Source organism: Coturnix japonica, chromosome 1, assembly GCF_054131305.1.
Source record: "Coturnix japonica strain WE chromosome 1, WE-NBRP24, whole genome shotgun sequence".
NCBI lineage: Eukaryota > Metazoa > Chordata > Aves > Galliformes > Phasianidae > Coturnix > Coturnix japonica.
In genome coordinates this window covers 67916109-67935703 of record NC_140663.1, presented here as the reverse complement: position 1 = coordinate 67935703, position 19595 = coordinate 67916109, and the positions used below count along the sequence as shown (strand labels likewise).

The 19595-nt window shown below is 41.5% G+C and overlaps 1 protein-coding gene and 1 long non-coding RNA gene across 18 annotated transcripts in view; both read left to right on the top strand.

Annotated features, from left to right (window-relative positions):
* LOC146762491 (uncharacterized) overlaps positions 1-10271 on the top strand; it is a 195860-nt gene extending 185589 nt beyond the window's left edge. For 13 of the 15 annotated variants that reach the window (XR_014936693.1, XR_014936685.1, XR_014936688.1 and 10 more), the window contains 2 exons: positions 3560-3759; positions 7576-10271. This is a non-coding gene — a long non-coding RNA (uncharacterized LOC146762491). The remainder of the gene's footprint in view (positions 1-3559; positions 3760-7575) is intronic. The other 2 variants (XR_014936701.1, XR_014936700.1) reach the window with 1 other exon arrangement.
* PPARA (peroxisome proliferator activated receptor alpha) overlaps positions 7699-19595 on the top strand; it is a 71553-nt gene continuing 59656 nt past the window's right edge. For all 3 annotated transcript variants that reach the window (XM_015870648.3, XM_015870642.3, XM_015870635.3), the window contains exon 1: positions 7699-7839. The gene's annotated coding sequence lies outside the window, so the exon portion shown is untranslated. The remainder of the gene's footprint in view (positions 7840-19595) is intronic.

The window sequence follows — 19595 nt, the reverse complement described above, 5'->3', positions numbered from 1 at the left end:
TCCCTACATGTGCAGTGTGTGATCTTCACCCATCAGCTTTTTCTACTGTACCACCTCTTCTATGTAGTAGATGAAGTATGAAGTTCCCTTTGGAATAGAGCATGTATTACATAAAATTGTGAAAGGTTACAAAGAAGTACCCAGACTTTTCACCCTCTGGGGGCTGTAAGAAATCCAGTTCCTTTACTCTTCATAGAGAATGAAATGTGATAAATAATTTAAGTATTATTCTATGAACATGAGAATATATTTAGAATATTTGCATCAGTAAATATAGTCTAGAAATGCCTTAAACGTATGACCCACTTTCATGACTAAGATATATCATATGAAGTGTATCTTAATTTTCATGGTATGGATTTAGATCCTGAAGCTCATTTTTAAGTCATTTGTCCTACAGGCAGAGTTGAATTATTGTCTTGTGTATATACTACAAATGCTGGGGAATAGGAAATCCAGTATTTTCATATGCCTGGTTTTTATGTTCATAAAGGGAGAGCGAGTGTGATTTTTGGACAGTGGCCTCAAGTCTCCTTGCCCTGTTGGTGGGTTGGTGCTGTTGGTGTGCACATTTATAGCTTTGTAGATGATATAACATATTTACCCGATAGGTCTTAAGTTCTGGCATACCAAAGACGATGCAGAGCAATAGCTCACATGATAGCTAGGATACAATTTTAGTAGTTCTTAAAAAGGATCTAAAAGAAACTGTAAAGTACATTTTATTTATAGATAAGAGATTGTGTATTTTTTATATTTGGGGAATTTGAATTGAGTTGTCTAGAAGACATAAATTAACTTTAAAGACCATCTTCAAAATTTTATGTTTTACCTTGTTGCTCTTCACAGAAAATGTCTTATTTTCACTCCCAAAAGGCTTCAAAATCAGCAAATGCAGTACTGAACTGTATCTTTAATACCAACTGATATGTCACTCTTTTTCTGTACTCTTCTCAGTTGCTTATCGTAACATTTCTCTTGTGGCTTTGGTTTATGTAAAATTAGAGCCTGTAGCAACAACATCATGAATAATGGACACAAAGTCTCTAACACATCATTGAATGCTGGCAAAGATCTGCTTACTCTCCACCACCTGAAGCCATGGTTTGAGTTCATTAATGAATGTTTAACTAGTGAAAGCTTTAGTCTCAAGTAAAAAGACTTAGGCTGGAGTAAATCTATTGAGAGCCTCAGTCACCTGAGAAAACAAAACGTTGTACAGAGGGAGCTGAAAGCCAGCAACACTGTGTGTCTGGCCACCCAAGCTCCTTGCCTGCAATTCATGAACATTCGTTGTGCAAACGTGTGCCGTATCGGTGTCACTGCCCCAGTGACACTCCCAGAGCACTCCAGATGCCATGCTCAGCTCCCCTGGCACACATATCTACAGCAGCTGCCTCCCTTACACTTGACATCAGCTTGCTGTGCTTGAAGTATCCCTGCAGGTCATAATGCTGGGGGCTGGCACAGTCTGGGATGCCTGGTCTTGCGGCCCAAACCTCAGGTGAAGTTCTCTCATTGTCATCTGGTACACCATGAAAAGATGAAGCCTCATCCCTCTCTGTGCTTAGCATCCCTTTCCAGTGTGTTTCAGCACTGATGTCCCCACAGACGTCTCCTGTGGGCGAAGGTAGTACATTAATGCAGCATGCTTCATTGGTGAGAGCTTCTTGCTGCAGCCTCACAATGTTAGTTTGGTCCCTTGGTGATACAGTAGAAGTCCTTACACAGGCTGCACTGGCTGTGAATTTAGAACTATTTAGAACTCTAAACAGTGTGGATTGATTGCAGTCTGAAACAGCCAATGTAAATACTTCTGCTTTTGCAAGTGAACTTTATATTCAGGTGTAAAGCTTCCAGAAAGAAAAGTACAAGTAACCAGAAATAACCAGCCCAGTGCAGTTATGGTTTGCAAGGACTGCACAAGTGTTTTCTCTGTCTTAATGTATGTAGACTTCCAGGCTTCTGCTTCACCATCAGGATGAACCAAGCACAGAAACTCAAGCCAAATACAGCCCAAACCTCAGAACATTTTTCAAAGGTGGGATTTAATTTTTAACTTTCAACGGTGTTTTAAAGCAAACATACTACATACTTTGCTGGTTTTATGCCAGTTTTTCAATGGTATCCACAATTACAAATACCACAAGTCTAAAATGAGCATTTTACAGACTTTGCTTAGCTGATAGAATACAAAGCTTATAATTTGTTAGCACTCCCTTAACTTTATCGTGACTGTGCTGATAGCAAACAAAAGTGTGCATAGGTGTAAATACAAAATTGTAGGTTAAATCTATGTAAAGCTGAGTTAAGTAGATGACTGGTCTAATCCTGGGTTCCAGGCTTCTAATTTCCTCAGTACTACTCATAAACTGCCTTATCATCACTAAGGATTAAATTGCAAAAGGCATTTTTCTACAAACAAGAATTATTAGTGCATCTGCATTTCTGTAATGTGAAATTTAGTTTGTTGCTGAGACTTAGAATGTATTATTCTGTCTGATATTCTGTCTTGGTGCTTAATTAAGTAGGAACTTACACATACTGTTTTACTGCATGTCTTTTATAGAGAAAAACAGTTTCCAAGCGTTTAAATCCTTCTCACAGTGAAAATTCAGCTTTCTGGAAAAGGGGTTTGCAGTGAGGATGGCAGTTTGTATGAGATCATCAGATTAACAGTTTTGACAATCTCTTTTAACTTCGGTTGACATGGTTTTCCTGGTTTACTTGAAGAACTTCAATTATTAAAGCTTGTAATCAATGGTGACACATAGGCTAGGTGTGACACTGTATAAATTGCACCTATTAAGAAGCCACGTCTGGTTGACTAAAGCATATACCTTGTTTAAGATTCTCTGTGTAATGAGCACTTTTTTTCTATCAAAAAGTGCTTGGCAACATTACTCAAAAAACTTGTTTGTGTTATGACCAAGTATACAGCAAGATGGGTTGGAAGATACTGATCCTGATTGTTCCTGCAGTTGGACTCGTTATTTCCACAGGGAGTGGGAAAGGCATGATTTTGAACAGCTGGGCATCACTTATACATAAAAGATAGGGTGCGTAGTTTAAGTGTCAGATTTTATGTTTAAAGATATTAAGCAAATCTAGGTGATGTAAGCTGAGGAGACAGTTCTTCCAACAAAACATATCCAGTAATCAACATCCTAAAATAAACATATTGTGGGGGAAGGGAGTCACTGGTATTTCGTTTTTCTATCATCTATGTGAATATAGTCTGAGATAGTGCATGGAGATGAATTATAAATGGTTAGGAAATGCTTACTGTTAAGAAAGGGGTTATCTGCACGTTTTGTTCTTTGCTATCTCTGACAAGAGAAAATAACGCTGACACATTTTCTTAGCTCTTTTCTTAACAAGAAACAATCCCTAATTTGTCACAGCTTCACCTCCTCTTCTTGCAGAGACTCATCTCCCTGATAAGCCAGCCATTGCTTTTTTGCCTTCATGCTTGGTGAGGTATGAAGAGTACCTGTAACGTTTGTTTTTCATAAGACATATCTCACTTACTCCTGATGGATTTTTCCTTCCTACACAGGTTTTATCTCCTGTGGATGCTGGCTTCACCCCGTTTTCCTCACTGGGATCTGTCGAACATCATTTCTGCCCTTGAGAGCTAGGAAGTGCAGCCCAGGGTGAGATCTTGCTGCTGCTGCTCCCACAGCTGTCCGCATCACACCTGGCAGCCATCTTATGCTGGACAGAAAGCCTACCAGGGCCAGCACGGCAAATCAGCCGGTAAGTGAGCAGACAGAAGAATTATGCTAGGAAAACATCAGGGGCAAATATTTAAGTTGTACAGACTAATAGCTCCTAATACACTGAGCAGTTCTGCTTCCTTATGGAGTTTGTTTAAAAACCAACCAAACAAACAAACAAACAAAAAAAACAGGTGTCTCCTAAATACTGATTTGCTGAAGAATACAAGTGCAACACTCAAACTAGCCAGTGGTTAGCCCTGCTTTAACTCCTCCTTTTATGGAAGCTTTGAGAGATACTGAGTGTTTTTATCAGTCTGGGTAGCTTTGTGAGATTTTTTTTTAGCATTTGGAGTGTTACATAAGCAGAACTCAGAAATAAATGGAATAGAAGAATAGAATTTGTCATTGTAAGTGCTACAGTTTGCATAAACAGAAGGTATGTTCCAACATTCAAGAAAAATAAGGTGCTTCTTTGGTAGATAATGATATTTTTCCTACTACATGTCCTTTCGAAGCATCTGTTTAACATTGAAGACATTTCACAGCAGTTGGGCTAAGAAATGTCTGACGTACATGTGTGGAACTTGTCTGTGAAGGTGCAGGATGCCTCTGATGTACACCCAGCCCCAGCTCTTTGTCTTTAACTCTGGCCAGATTCTTATACACCCATTTGGTAGGTTAAAGCAGCAGTTATTAAGCATGTTCCGTTTTTATGTGGCATTGTAAACCTTCTATGAAATGTGTTACATAAGCATTCATTTCTGTGGAGGAATTCAAGCAAAGTTAGCAAGGGTCCACATAAAAGTAAGGAAGGACTCATACAGGTCTGCAGTTATAAGGCTGTAGTGTGTCAGTCGTAATTATTTACACTGATGTATGTTTTCACAGGCTGTTGCCATTTTTGTCCCATACATAGAATTTTAGGAACATCCATCAATTATTACAGGGCTCAGAGACACGTATTCCACAGAGCTCTGGTATAACTGCTACTTTTTGCCAAGTTTTCCTGAACAGTTTGATAAAGAAAATTGTTTCAGTGAAATTATTTGATAGAACCATGCTACAGTACCTATAATGTTCTGTGCATTAATGAAAGTTAAAAGGTCAGACAAAACAATGTGACTGAGTTAATTGGAATTAGGGCTCTGTACAGTCAGTTGCTTCTAAATTCTGTTCTAATGTGATATTTAGACAAACAACTGAGTGCAGTAGACTCGATGCTGTGAATATCTCCTATTGTGCCCGTCTGAAGCTGCATCAGAGTCTGTCCTAATTTATTAAATTATGTGATGTTTTACATTTTGTGAAAGAACTGTTGCTGCCAGTCTCAGAAGCAGCTGTGTTTCAGGAACAGATCAGGCCACTTATATACGTCATGTATATATGTATGTGAACTTTATTATATGTAGTTCCCAGGAGATGATCCTTCTCTCCTCCACCAAGTTTCTGTCCGAAGTCTTCAGAACAGTTACCTGCCATGGTGCTGCTCTGTCTGGCTTGACAGGGTGATGCAGCAGCTTCATTTTCTGCTCAGAGTCTGTTGGATGCAGTCAGAAAGCTTCCCTTGGTCTCAGAATCCACTGTAGCAGAACTTTGCCATTTACTTTGCAACCACTCTTACCAGCAAAAGTCTGTGACATTTATAATAATGAATATACAGCCTGCAGGAGCGCAGTGGCGACTGGAAGCCACTTTGGAAGCCAGAAAATAATCATTATGTGAAAACAAGCTGGAAGCCGCTGATCTGATCTGATCTGCATGCAGCCCCTCAGCCTTGCATGGTCCCATGAGGCTCGCCTTGAGCCACACATTTCCCCACTGCAGTCACTGTGCACATGTTCACATGCGCACCTGGGGCATTTACCTTCTTCATAGGAGCACAGGGAGGTTTTGCATTTGCAAATCATTCAAAGTTTTTGAGTGGAAGGTACTCCAAAAATTGCAAAGTGCTTGTTTTGTATTGTCCCAGAGTCTGTTAATTATTAAGGCTTTTGATTATATAACAATTCAACTTTAAAACTGTCATAGAAATAGCAGAATTGGCTCTGCACCTTTTTAATAGCGACTGCTGAGGTATTTATTAGCATCTGTTCCAGTGCATTTTTCACTGAACACTGGGAGTTAAAATATGGGATGTCATATTTTTCTTAGTGTGAAGCAGTTGCTAACCTTAAGCGTAACTCTTGCCATATAGTTACTTTGTATGCATGTCTTCTTCATAGAAAATGAACATGCACTTTCATTAAGTATTTTAAAGTTCATCCTTGTTTTGTGACCTAATCAATTGAAGTGAGTTTATGAGCGGCTTGTGAGAGCAGAAGAATAATTAATTTTAAGTGTTGAATAAAACACATTCTTTTCCTTTTTTGTTTGCTAATGAATACTTTAAACTATTCATACCCCTAATAACAGATTTTATAGGAAACAGTACGGCAGAAAGCTTATAGCACTTTATAAATAACCATTTCAGTGTTCGTAAACTAAATTACTACTTTTTATGTGGCAGATTATACATTAAGGCAGTGTTATATCAGAACTTCACGTATGGAAAAAAAGATCTTTAGCATTATCAAAAGCTCAGCTGTATTTACTAGAAATAAGTGAATCCTTTTGAAACATGAACATTTTCCCTTCTTCTAATGAGAACAGCACTCGTGAGTGAAAGTAAAGCCAAGGTGCTACAGGTGGGCAGCGATTTAAAGCACTACCACATGGTCAGGCTTTACAAAATTTTGCCACTGTTTGAATCTGTGTTTTCACTTCTGCCTTTGGAGTCTCTAGATTCACTTCAAGTTTAGGATCTTCATCTAAAATTTCCAGTGATTTGGGTCTGCTGGGTAGCTTGGGCTTTTCACTACTGTGAATAGATCATTTAGATGACTTTGAACTGTTTTCACTGGACAGGCCAGCATAAAGAGCAGCTACATTGAAGGGTTACTTTTTTTTTCTTCTTTCACCCTAATGGAAATGCTTATTTGGAGGTCTTACTTCGAGGTAAAACACATAATAAGCAGCTTTCCTCCAATTATGCTACCTAATGCCAATATATATTTATATAAGGATAGAGTTTGTTTTAAAATGGAAGCCTTTTCTGTGAGGTGACTGCACAGGCCACAGGTGCTCACTCACCTGGGGGTTCCAAAATTCACCAGCTTCCGCACTGAATTTTAGCCAAGGCTCCAGTGCAAATTGTGAACTCCTAACACTGAGATCTGTGACGCCACACATAAAAATGTTCAGTTTTAAACATTTTATATAAAAAGACAGGAACTGAATTGTTCTTTCTTTCTTTGCTTGTTTGGTTTTTTTGTTTGTTTGTTTTCCAGAGGATTATTCCTTTGATAGTGTTTAAAAAGCAGCTTCTGCTACCAGTAGTTATTAGTTAAGCAGGTTTTGAAATCTCTCTTGGTACTCCTTTTGTATAGTAAATGAAGAATATCTACGTTGACCTTCAGTGCCATTGGTGTTGCAGGTTGTGAAGTCAGTTCTGTACAATGTTTTCTCTGATATGGTTGTCTCAGATAAGACAGTTGCACAGTTGTGGTTTGCTGTCACAAGTATGTTCTGTGTACAGCTGGCAGCAATCTGTAGCCTTTTCCTACAGGTGGCTTCAGTCCAGTGTAGTTAAGTGATCTTTGAAGCTAACAGTGTAACATTGCCTATTATGGATTAACATATTGCTATCTAATTTGGTTTGGCATTTGCATTCTCCTTCCTTCTCTAGTTCCCTTAAAAGTGTGTTTTTCCCATAAAGTGAAGAAGAAATACCTCAAAAAGTCAATCTAAAATAAGAACAAAACCCACAACCTTTTCTGTTTTTCATTATTCTTTGTCTCTCGCCTGTCTTTTTCAGATTAGGGGTGCTCCTGTGCTGAGGTATGATGGGATAATAACAACGGAAAGAGAAAGCTGGTGCTGTGATTGGCCCTCTGAGAAAATGTACAGAGAAGCTGCTGTCTGCTTTTTCACTTGCTGTCACTCACCTTATAATTGTTTCAGCGTGCACTGAAATGAAGTTGAAACATGCGTGTTTTTCGGCATCCCCATAGTGATTGTGCTAAGAGCAGTGGAAGTTCCCATCAGTTGCCCTGAAACGTGACCTACTACCTACTTTGGGGTGAGATCTGTTTTGTTGTAAAGCATGGCTTTAGTTTTTCTGTGTATATCATGTATTCTTGTCTTTAATTTGCAGTTAACAAAAAAAAAAAGTGTTCCTTAGAGAAGGCTCTGGGGAGACCCCATTGTGGCCTTCCAGTACTTGAAGGGAGTGTATAAACAGGAGGGGGTATGACTGTTTATGAGGGCGGATAGTGATAGGACAAGGGGGAATGATTTTAACAGGGGAGGTTTAGGTTAGATATTAGGAGGAAGTTTTTCACGCAGAGGGTGGTGACACGCTGGAACAGGTTGCCCAAGGAGGCTGTGGATGCCCCATCCCTGGAGGCATTCAAGGCCAGGCTGGATGTGGCTCTGGGCAGCCTGGTCTGGTGGTTGATGACCCTGCACATAGCAGGGGAGTTGAAACCACTTGATCACTGTGGTCCTTTTCAACCCAGGCCATTCTATGATTCTGTCATTCTAAGTTAGTTTATTAAGTTGGAATATTTGCTTGAAAACTTTATTTGTATTACAAGTATGGACTAATATCATAGTCTTCATCACTTACTTGGATTTTCCCTGAATGCATTGTGTTGTAGTCCATGAAACCAGGTGGTGGGGAGTGAGAGCACCCTCAAACTCTACTGCTGGTGTGAGAATACAGTACACTAGTGGCAGTTCTGCTAGTTATATGAACCAATGTCTGTGTAGTACAGTAGAGAACATTTAGTTTGTCCATTGGTTTAGTGGTGAAGTACTGTCCTTTAGAAGTAGCATGTTGCTTAAGTAAACCATAACACTGTCTGACAGTCAGCAAATTCTTGGTTCAGTCTTAAAGATCTACACATGCAGAACTTGGGAAAGTCAGTAAGTGAAACTGAGCTGTTTCCCACTAGGATAACAGAGGAGTACCTAGGAGGCAAAGCAGAACAAATCCCTCTAATTCAGCATCTACTCTCTAAGTCACTGTGATGCCTTTCTTGAAGTGACAAAACTGGTTTGTTAAGATGCAGTCATGTCAGAGCTGGAAGTACAGAAGTGCATTCATTAAAAATGAATTCCATATCCTCTTTCCTCTTGTGTATTTTGTCACTGACATGACTTCACACGTTGAAGCTTTCAAAATTAAGCTTTCAAAATGTGAAACTAGAGCTCATTAAGCAAAATGTCATAAATGGTGTATAGCAAACTCCTTCAGAAGACTGATAATATTTGTCTCCAGAGTTTTTTGTCTTCTAGGTTATCACCAAGCCATCCAGCTTTCTGGGAATATAAGTGTGTGGTTTCTCCTATCGGAGTCTGACTGTCCTTTGGGGTGAGGTAGTAGGTTGTATAGTTTTAGGGTTATGCCCTGCCTGTCAGATAACTATACAATCTACTGTCTTTCCTGAAGTGGCTGTGATATCATCGCTGGATATGTCTTCAAAATGCAAAGCAAATATATTTCAACATGCTCTGGCTCTGCCTATGTGTTGGTTTTGATTCTTATTAAAGAAATGTCCTTAAAGTGTTTAAATTCCTCTACTGTTTGGATTGGAAAGCAATTTCCTTTTTTTCATCTTCTCAGAGAAAGTGGGGTGTGAGGGCACAGAGATACAACCCTAATCTACAGGGCTTGCTTATGCTCAACTTTCTCCATCTGCCAGTGTGCTCTCAAGAGTGGCCATTTGGAAAAAGGTGATGCATTTCTTCATTACTTTGTGGCGTGTGGATTTCTATCCGACGGCAAATGCCACTTTTTCAGCAGTTAAGTAAATCTACCTTGCGTAATTTGTTTGAGAAACTAACAAGTGATGACTTGGATAGTAAGACAAAGAGGATGTCTCATTTTCTGCCTTGGAGCTAGTAAATGTTTAACCCCCTAAGTGAAGACATTTCTTTAGTCCATTTTTGAATTGTGATTTAACAGATGTTTCATCACGTAATGCAAATTTGGGAAGGAGAGTGCTTTCCACTGCTGTTCTGTCTGTAGAGTCACCCCACCAATTCCAATGGACTTCCAGGAAGAAATCTGAGGAAGGGCTGTAATTGTGCTTTTTTTGAGACTAAGAAATGTGGTCTAGAAAGTGCTTAAGGAATCTTACTTATGGTAGGTGAAATGTTTGTTTGCTTCAGAAGATCCTCCTGATGCTCTAACAGGATGAGGTAGTAGGTTGTGTGGTTTCAGGGTAGTGATTTTGCCCCAATCAGGAGATAACTATACAACCTACTGCCTTCCCTGATAGGCAGCATAACATCAGTGTCTTAATTCACAAAATAAAAAACCAAGGGCTAAGATAGACCTCTGTGACCAGCAAAGTAAGTCTGCGTACATTTTTTGTTGCCCTTTCCCTAACAAACACCTCTAACTCCAGTGTCTGGCATTATTTTTAATAACTGCCTACAAAATAATTCTCTCTCTTCAAGTCTCTGTGGGGAAAAATTGAATTAAAACAGCTTTGCTATTCAAAAGTGTGTTTGTTCTTGATTTGTTTCCTTTCTGGTTCATCTCAGAGGAGTGAAGTTTTCAGGGAAGCGATTCCAAAAATGCTGTGGACTTGCATTCAAGTTGTTCGTATTTTATTTCCTGGATGCTTTAGTTTGAATGCAACAAGTTTTATTAGCAATGCACTGTTCTTGTCCAGCCCTCCGTCCCTCTCAAGAATCTTCCAGTGTTTTACAGATAATTGTCATGCAACACTCTTTGGCAGATCAATTTTGTGTCACAAATAAAAAGCTGTGATGGTGAAAATCAAGGGCCAGATTGAAAAGACAAAAACAGGCATTGATTCTGTATCCTCAGTTGCTCATAAGGAGTCTCATTTCATGGCATTTAAATAGTCCTGAAAGTGAATTTGCTGACTATCTAAAAGGCACAAATTGTACCTGGAAAATCGTGGCCAGGGAATGTTGGTTGGGTCCATTTTAGACATTTTGGATTACAAAATATAGTCTTAATGCAGTGGAAAAAGGAAAAAAAAAACCCACCCCAGCTGTGGAAATTATTCTTCCACACGCAAAACATTTCAGGAAATGGGAATCGTGTAAAACTGAAGGTTACCTTAAGATCAGAGGTTTCAAGCTGGTTACATAGAGGCATTTGTGTATATTTTAATTATGCAGCATCTGATTACTGTAAATTGGAATGTAAATTTAAGTTTGTCATATCTGTAGCTAGGCAAATCCCAGACATCCATGGTTAGAGCAAATAAACTGACACAGTGTTCAGCAGCAGAACCGGGTGTTTCATTGCTTCTCTTATCCAAAAATATCATCCGTATCTGGACTCCAAGGGTTTTTGAGGTCAATGAATGCTTCAAAACAAGGCAGTTTGTTAATACCTTTGATAAACAGTTAGGAATGTTATTTGACTTGTGTGCATAGAGATAAAGGCAGTTGGTAGAAGAGGAAAATTTACTCCGTGTCTGAAAAACTCAGGAGAATAGGCAATGCTGTGGCTGGTTTTAATCTTCTCACTGTTTAAAGAGGATCTCTTAATTTAAAACTGCTGTAAGGATACTTGCCGTGCTGGCCATGTTCGAGGGCTCTGGGACATGCTTAGCAGATCCTGAACTCTTTCTTCTGCTGGAAATGCAGGCTCACAGCTGCAGCAGAAACATCTTAGATGAGTGTGAGTAGTGATTGCATTGTGTGTAGCTTATAACATGCTGCTCCTCTCGAACATGCAAAACTGGCTGCAAATTTCTTGCTTTCAGTAAATATGTAGCAAATGTTCCATACTGGTGAAGGGGGTAATAAGAGGGAAAATGTTCTCCACGTTCTACCACAGCCTGCTAGATCTTGTCCCTGAAGTCACTTTAAAATCCTCTTGCTCTGTCTGGATCAGTGCTGTATTCTTGGTAATGAGCTGTGAGTTTTCAGATTCTTGTCATCCTGGCAATCCTGTTAAAACAAAGGGCCAAAAAAACCCCCATGGTGTTTGCTTCGCTAGGATCTACATGTGCCTGCATTTAGCAGCGTGTGAGCCTGCAGTTAATCAGGTCTGTCCCTAACAGTAGGTGTCATTACAGCTAATGGGAACTGCAACAGAAACTTGAAAGCGCAACTCCACGGTGCCAGATGTTGTTCAGAATTGTGTACAGAAAACGCTAGTATCAAAACATAAGTAGTAGCTTCAGCTGGAATTCTTATTAAAAACAAGGGTGTTTTTTTTAAACTCAAGACAGCGTTAGTTCCTTCTGAGGTCGTGCACTGCTCTGTGGCACTCGTTAGGTGAGAGGAAAGCACACAATCATAAGCTGTATAACATGCGATTTTATAACCTATGTCTGCTTAAGTTTGCTGTTTTGTTGGGGTTTTTTTTGTGTAACAGCACTAACTGGTGAGCAGAAGCTGAGTATTCCCTGCTGGAACAAGGCCTGTATGTTTGGTTATAGCAGACCAGGTGAAAATCAGTGTGCGCAGGATTTCTGTGAGGCCAGGATTTTCATAGAATCATAGAATGGATCATAGAATGGCCTGGGTTGAAAAGGACCACAGTGCTCATCTAGTTTCAGCCCCCTGCTGTGTGCAGGGTCCCCAGCCACCAGACCAGGCTGCCCAGAGCCACATCCTGGCTTTGACTGCATCCAGGAATGGGACATCCACAACATCCACAACATCCCCGGGTAGGGGTGTGTGAGTTCTCCTTTTCTGCCTTGGTGAGGATACATTTTTCTTGAGACAAGGTCGGTCACACAGACAAAAAAAAAACAAAACCATCAGTTAAATTTCTGCCTTGAAGGCTACTGCTCACAGGTTTTAGATCTCTGCCTCATGGATGTGTGGAACATTGCACATCTATGAGCCCCATTCAATGGTGGTGTGGTTTGGGGTTTTACTTTAACATGTGAATCTCCCCATTCTCCTAAACCAAATGCCCAGTGTGTAAATTTTGTTACAGTTTGGTAAAAGACTTAATGGAAATATTTTCAGACCAGCTGGGTAACTGGCAAAAGTGTGTGCTACCAGCTGTAAAAACTTGCAGTGCTGCTGTGCCTGGGTGCCATGAGGTGTGTTCTGCAAGGCTGTACCTTTGGGGCTGACCTGAGAGGGCAAAAGCTTTGAACAAAGAAATAGTTCCTAAGATGTTCCTTGAAAGGGCACATTACAGAGGGGATTTATATAGGGAGTGAATCCAGAAATGCAGTAAGATCATAGCGGGTATGCCAGCTGGTGGTGGTACAGATTCAACATGACGTACTGAATTGCTATACAGGAGTCACAGTGAGCTGGTGAAAAATACCTGCCTTCCCTGTGCTCCCAGAGCTTCCCTACCTGCTCCTACGACTGTGCTTCAAACAAGAGACAACTATTAAATGAGAACTAAATTTCTGCAGAAATACAAAGAACTGGAGATCTGAATGTATCTTAATTACCTTGAGTGTGATTGTGCACAGCAGTTACCTTAGAGATGTCACAGCAGAAAGCTGTTTGGGTTTGGAAGTTTTCTGTAACTAATGCTATACAGGTCTCAGAATATGAATACATGCTAGCTATGGGATGTTGCCAAGATTACTAAAGGAATCATTTCTGTTGTGGAATACATAAGCAAATCAAAGGTGGGAAGGTGTGGGAGGGTCAAAAGCCAAGTACCACCAAATGACCTTCCGAGCTGTAAGACACCATGTCTTCCTCTCAGCAGGCGGATGGATGCAGCAGTCAGCTGTGGGCCAGCCTGGCAGGAGCAGGGCAGCAGCTCTGAAGGCTGCATCAGGCAGCTCCCAGCACGTGCTGCACTGCTGCATGGTGAGCAGAGGCATCGGTGCCCTGCAAATGATGTGCAAGGCGTGTTTAGATCCCCACATCTCTCTCTGTTGTGTTTTTCACCTGTAGCTCTGTACTTTGGTCTGAGTTAGTAGGTGAGTTAATGCATTTGATAGAAATGGGAGAGCTGAAGCTCCTCCAGGTGCAGACAAAAAACTGGTGATCCAAATTGTGCCATGCTGCTGATGCTTGCTATTTTTGAAGCAAAAAGACCAACACCAACTCTACCATAATTTACTAGGAAAAACATTCAAGCTCTTCAGTCTTGTGGTTCACTGCCTTCACAAGGATGTTAGCTTTGAGAGGCAATGACTTAACTGCACCATGGAAATCCTGTTGATGCTATTGATTTCTCAGAGGTGGGGGTAGGCTACACAAGTCAGCTCCTGAAGCATACCTGCTTTAAACCCTCTCAATGCCCTCAGACAGGCTGCTGTTCAGCTGCGCTGCCATCAAGGTGAGCACAGCTCTATCTGGCAGAGAGGAGCTGTATTGCACAGCCTCCAGTCATGGTCATGAGCTCCTGGTTGGATTCAAACACACTGTCCTTTGCAGTGCTTGAGCCCATGGGAGGGCCCGGGTCTGTAGCTGTGCTGTCATGGCTCTGATAAACATGGCTCTGAAGTGATATAAGGAGGTACCCAGCTAACAGCTTTCATTAGAAACACTATGAGGGATAGGAGATGTGAAGATACCTACAGGGATCTAGGACTCAGTGATGTAGATGACCAGGTCATAGATGAAAAATCTATGCATCTACATGTGCCAGCGCTGCTTAAAAGGCATCAAAAAAACTAGGCCAAACATCCCTCTGATTTTCAAGTAGCTCTGTGTTCCTGAGTCACTTTGACACTTTTAATTGTTTAACATCTAACAGTTACGACTGCCAGTTGTGCTCAGCATTTGATCATAGGAAGGCTTTTGTCTGGTTGTGGAACACTGCTCAAGCATTGTCTCCAGCACAAATCAAAGCCAGATGAGTTACCAGGTTAAGAGACAACCAAGTTGTAACCACGTTGCCTGATGTGGCTTATTTTTGTATTCCAGCCAGGGCCTGAAGCTCATACTAGAGATTTTCCCTGTCCAGCTTGCATATTCAAATGTAAACAATTGTATTTCCATCCTTGAGGAGCCCAAATGAGATTTCCTAGTTCAAACAAAGGCATTAGCCTGTTAAAAAGGTCTCTCAATCAACTGAAAGTGTGCGGCAGTTTGCATATTAGTGCATGTTTTTAATTAACGCTTGGAAGAGAGAAATACTTGATGCACTTAGAAGTGACACAAAAGCACCTTTCATATATTCTCATTGTAAACATCTAAACTAAAAATAAAGTCATTTCTGATCTCATGGAAGGCAGTTGGCATTCACGTAGGTCATTCCAAAAGTAAGGCCTCCTATTTATTTCCATGGAAACAATAATGGAACTGTTTGAGAAGAGCAAATTCTCAGGCTATAAAACACTATCTTTCAATATAATCGCAACCATTATCTATGCACTTTCTCCAGCTATGAACAAGACCCTTCATGCCATGTTCATCAAAAACTGCACCAATGGAGCTGACCCACTGTTTCACAGCTGCTATGATGGTGTTGTTGCTAGGAAAACATTGCCCATGCAGTCCAGCTTTCATCAGCCTGAACATAAAGAATTCAGAAGGCACCAAATCCAAAATGTGCCTTTCTTTCATGTCCCTGTCACCACTGCTGATATGCACCACCCACCACCTCACTGTGCTCATATTCACCATTTGGTCTCCAGAAACATTCAACAAGTGTCAGTGAATGTCACTGGGTGCCATTTTTCTACACAGAGTACAGCGACACACCCTTGCTTTGTACACTCTTCCATGTCAGATGCCATTATGTCTGACTGCCCCTCTGCTGCCACCTGTGACGTGGTAACAAAATGTAATGGAATACTGGCAGGAAGGTTCAACCTCTACTGCCATACCACCAACATCCACCTCTGATTTCATGGGCTGACATAATAAAAGGGGAGGGATTACTGTTGGAACAGCTCTCGTAGCTTTTTTGAAAAGTGGCAGCTTGATCTTTTTTCTGTCACACAGCTGGGCAGGCTTTTCAATCATCTCAGTTTTGCTGATGAAAATATATCGCTACCTGTGGGACTGTGAAGAGCAAACTCTGGCTTGCCGCACCCCATGGCCTGGAAGCTTCAGGTCCACCTCAGCCATCACAGCCTGTTCTGAGCGGGTGACTCCCAAGTGGCTGCTTCACACTTATTTCTCTGGATTTAACCTGAACTTGGTACCATGTCTTCTACATCTGCTGAAAAGCTGCCCTATGAGATCAAGAAATGGGGATCTGGCAACTACTACTTGAAAATCAGATTGGAAACCCATAGGTTCTATTTTTATTTAGCCTTGGCTTCCTGTTGCATCACAGTGACTTCCACTGTGGCTAGGTATCTAAGACAGAGTTAGGCTATTATTTCTTTTTCTTCTGAAGTTTCAGTGTGTCCAAAACCTGTGGTTATAATTTTTATTATTATTTACCATTTACCACAAGTAAAATACAATGATTGACAGCCCAGAGTTTAGTGATTTCACTTTTGTTTCTTCATCAAACCTCGCTGATATTTTGAAGTTTGAATGGACAAATTAGTTTCCACCTCATTCCCCTTTGCAATTTGTTAGCTTTTCCAAAGCTTAAAAAATGCTTAGGTCTTCCATTGTAGCAAAATGAGAACTGTATAATTCATTAAGCTTTAGATGTTCAGTGTGTTGTACCAGGTGACAGAAAAGGAAATAAGAAAAGTAATCATTCCCAAGTTTCATTAACATTTGTGCAGAAGGATAATATCCTTCACACGTTTTCCACACTTGAAAGAAGATTTTCCATGTTAAAGTAAAGGAAAGGAGAATGTGTTATCCAGTGTACGGTGCTGTGTGTTGCTCCAGCTAGTCCAAGTTTCTAATGATTGAGCTGCGTGTGTTACTTTGAGTAAGTGAACGCAAAATAAGGAACGGTTGTTTCTAACGTGAAGCTGAAACAGCCACAGAAAGTACCCTCAGCTGGAGATCGTGTGTTCCTGTGTTCAGCCTCTTGAACTCTGCCAAATACGTGCAGCTGGAAGAAAAGAAGTGGTGTGACTGCCCATGAGCCAAAACACATGGTGGTTAGTTTGTGCTGGTGATGCCAAGTGGAGGTAAGCATGTTGGAGCACAGGAAGGGAACAGGGTGGGAGCTGGTTTCAGCCTGCTGTTGCACACTGAGTGTCAACCAGCAGCAGGCCTCATTCAGCAGCTTCCTTACACCAAAGCTTGCAGTGAGGTGAGGTGCATATTTTCACAATAATACTTTAAGAAGAAAATGCTCAGAATGTGTTGGTCGTTACTGCAGTCTCTGCAATCTGCCGTCTCTCACCTCATGAGGTCTCTCCTCTGGTCTTAATGAATTTGTGAGGGGTCAGCAGAGGGAGAGGACCCTCAGAAGGGAAGAGAAGGCTGGCAGAGTGCTGTGCTGTTACTGATGTTGGAGAAGCAGCACAGGGAGATGAGTCGAGGTTACAGTTTGATCCCTGTCCCTAAATATAACTGGAAGTGGGCAGACCCAGGAGCAAATTGCTCCCCATCAAACACTATTGAGCTGCTGGTGACAATCCCAGGCTGTGGCCATCCTGATCCTGCTTGGTTCTGGATGGGCCTTGTCCAATCTTCCCAGAGCTGAGCACAGCCTCACAGTACTTCATGGAAAACACCACTGGTAAGAAAAATGGAAGGGAACCATGAGTGATAAGGAAAGCTCTCTAATCCCTTTTAGGCTTTTGTTGGAATTTACACGACCTCTTCTTATGCCTACAACCCTTCCAGACATCTACCCATCCACACTGCTCAAACATACCCATCCTTATTCCCCTGCCTCCAGCGTGACACCTCTAATTCACCCCTAAACTCCAGTCAGCTGTGCTTCTATTTTGTCTTCTTCCTGAGGAACCCCAAGCTTTGCAGCAGGAAGGCAGGCCACAGTAGGTGGGCACATCCCCGTGACAGGGCTGTCACTGCAGCAGGGCCGGCAACAGGTGGAGGATGGAGCCTGCTGCCACCTCAGCCTCTGGTCCTGCTTCTCCCAGCTGAAGCTCCATCATGCTGATTTATGACCACTCCTGAATGCCTTGGATGGAATTATAGACCCTTGTATTACATAGTGCCTTCCCTGTTATTCTTGCTGCACGCTGTAGATTTATGGTGGCTTTTAAACCACGCAGTGCATGAAGTAACATAATCTTAACAAAACATAGAAGGGACCAAGGAAGGTCAAAGTGTGGGAGCTGAACACCTTGTGGTGATCCAGGATTTCCCTTTATTTACAGCTCATGCCTTTTCAATCTCAAGTGGATTTTGGCTGTCTGACAGCTCTAACCAATGGCTGGGGAGGAACCTGCAGTGGGCTGGGCTGAGAGGCTTTGCCATTACCAAGTGGCCATTATGACTCATGTAAGAAAACCCCAAATATCATTTGTGAATTAATTTTATGTACAGAGTGCCAGAAAGATGCATATCATCGGGGCACACAGGCATCCCACAGTACGAGTGCCATCTTGTGCTGTGTCACCTACTTGTGTTTGTCTAGGCTAACCACATCCTGCAGTTTCTCTGCTTTTGATGCTGAAGGAAAATAATATATGATAGGCTTTCATAGAAAAGTGGAGCAACAGCTGTGCCTGACTTCCTCAATATGATGGCGTGACAAGAAAAATAGTGCTGTAAGTAATTGTTTTATAATACTTTTAACATGTATTCATCAATTATCTCAAAACTGTAGCACATAGAAAGAGCCCAGGTGCTGTCCCTGCTGTGCCATGTGTGACTTAGAAGCCATACATGCGCATGAGGGCAGAGCTGCATGAAGTCACCTGCAGGACCACAGTCTGCACCGAACACTGTGTCAACATGCAACACAAAACAGCTGGCCAGAGGGTAGAAAGCTGTAATGACAGCCAACAAATAACTCCTGAGCCAACACACACTGCTGAGGCCCTGGCCTTGAAACAGAAGCTGGGAACAGGAACTTTTTCTCTCCTGTGCAAGTGCCATAATCCCCTCCAGCTTCCAGCTACAGCATTGTTCATTAATAAGACAAGCTCTGGTGTGCTCCCTCTCAAAGATCTATTATTTTTCTGTCTGAGAAAGAAAATGCATCTATCTCCCTTCTGCTTACAGCATAGGGCGAGGATCTCGTGACTATTTATTTAGGAAAGGCATCCAGCCATCTAAATGTGCACCTTCTCCTGCTAGCTTCCAGAGTAATGCTGTTTCCAATTCTCTCATATATTGCACTGCAAGCTCTTCCTAAAGCAAGGGAAGTCAGACCAGGTCAGGCCTTGGATGCTCCTCGGAAATTTCACATGCTGATTGTCCCCATCTGAAGCACCTTATCTTTGGAGGCCTGGACTCTCATGGGGCATAAGACAGGAATCAGAACTGATGGCCAACAAAAAACTATTCCACCATGTGCAATGTCTCAAAGTGTTGCCCTGGAAAGTTATGGCTCAGGTCTTCTCCTGAGATATATGGCATCCTCCAGGATGCTACTGAAGGAATGGTGAGTGATGTAATACTCCAGGAAGGGGAGATGTATGTCCTCCTGGAATCCCTTTGTTCTCCACCTCTCTGTTTTCTCAACCAATTAATTCCTCATGCTTGTGTCCTCACAGTTTGTGCTGCAAATAGCGACATCAAAACCAATGTATTTTGCAAATGCTAACATTGCAGCAGGCATTGCAGAATAATGGCTATATCAATCCTTCCATACAGTGTGCTTCTAATATACTGTGTCATTAGAACATCTGCCAAAACTTCTCACAATCCGAACATGCTACCTCCTACTTTTTTCAATATTACGATCATATCTCATCAGAAGTTCCTATGTGTTTGTTAAGCGGAGTTTCACTCGGTTTAGTCTTTGACTATTGATGATGTGGAGAAGGTGAGCAGGGAACAGCTGTGTCCTGCCTCATGCTGTAAGAGACCTAGGGAATGGCAGGTTCAAAAAGGTCAAAAGGACAT